At 61.8% G+C, this 876-nt stretch overlaps 4 non-coding genes across 4 annotated transcripts, besides 1 other annotated feature; all 4 read left to right on the forward strand.

Moving 5' to 3' along the window:
- Positions 1-153: 153 nt before the first annotated feature.
- Positions 154-225, forward strand: Tc00.1047053484055.10. The gene has a single exon (XR_008254942.1). It is a non-coding gene; the product is annotated as an H/ACA snoRNA, TC11C4H3 (small nucleolar RNA).
- Positions 226-331: 106 nt separating this feature from the next.
- On the forward strand, positions 332-428 carry Tc00.1047053484055.20. Its single transcript, XR_008254943.1, has one exon. It is a non-coding gene; the product is annotated as a C/D small nucleolar RNA (snoRNA), TB11C4C1 (small nucleolar RNA).
- A 5-nt stretch (positions 429-433) lies between these two features.
- Positions 434-470: a microsatellite.
- A 67-nt stretch (positions 471-537) lies between these two features.
- Tc00.1047053484055.30 lies at positions 538-624 on the forward strand. The gene has a single exon (XR_008254944.1). It is a non-coding gene; the product is annotated as a C/D small nucleolar RNA (snoRNA), TB11C4C2 (small nucleolar RNA).
- A 201-nt stretch (positions 625-825) lies between these two features.
- On the forward strand, positions 826-876 carry Tc00.1047053484055.40. The gene has a single exon (XR_008254945.1). It is a non-coding gene; the product is annotated as a C/D small nucleolar RNA (snoRNA), TB11C4C3, 3' partial (small nucleolar RNA).

The following is an 876-nucleotide window of genomic DNA, read 5'->3' on the forward strand; positions in this document are numbered from 1 at the left end:
GTCTGACAGCCGCCCCGCCCGCCGCAACCTCGCCGGCTGGCCCCCGCGCCTCCCCTCGCATGGCCAGGAAAGGCGCGTCTTGAGACCCACCGCTCCGTGACGCTGGGCGCTTGGGTGCATCGGCGCCCCGAGAAAGAGACACGCCGGTCGTGAAGCGCAGCGACCCTTGGGCCGGTGGCGCGCTGTCGGTGCCGCGCGTGGCGCCACTGCCCGGTTGCGCGAGAGTTTGCGGTGACGGTGCGCGCGTCGAGGCTCCCTCCCCAGTTCGGGAAACGATGGGAAAAAACAAAACCAAAGAGGACGCGCACGGGTGAGAGATGCGGCTGCGACGCGTGATGAAATTCCACAGTTTCCTGTCAGTCTGACGACGAAAACGCGTGAGGACGCAATTCCCGACTCAGCTCACACTGAAGTGCTTTGCTTTACACCCCCATCTTTCTTTTTTTTTCTTTTTCTTTTTTTCTTTCTTTGTCCCTCTGCTCTCGCTGCGCGGTTTTGCGGCCCAGCGACGCGCACGCCCGCACACACACACACGCGCTACGATGGAGACATGTTGTTCGAGGTCCAAACAGTTTGAGCGACGCATTGAGAACGGAACAATAAAAACCACCTTTCGGCTGAGCGCCCGCTCCCCTCCCTCCCACTTCCTGCTATTGTTGTCGTTTTTCTTTCTTGCGCAACGGCGCGCACGTAACATCCTGCCCTGTCTGGCGCCCTGCCTGTGCAAACGGTTGGTGGCGGGCCCGCCCGAAAGCGCAAGAGAGAGAAAGAGAAAGAGAGGGCCGAATTGCCCGGAGGTGGGTTGTGGTGGGCGCACGCCGCTGCTGATGGAAGCAACCAACTCTTGTGCGCGAGGGCGCGTGGCCCCGTGAACGC

The sequence above is a fragment of the Trypanosoma cruzi genome (genome assembly GCF_000209065.1).
Source record: "Trypanosoma cruzi strain CL Brener chromosome Unknown tcruzi_1047053484055, whole genome shotgun sequence".
NCBI classification, from domain to species: Eukaryota; Euglenozoa; class Kinetoplastea; order Trypanosomatida; family Trypanosomatidae; genus Trypanosoma; species Trypanosoma cruzi.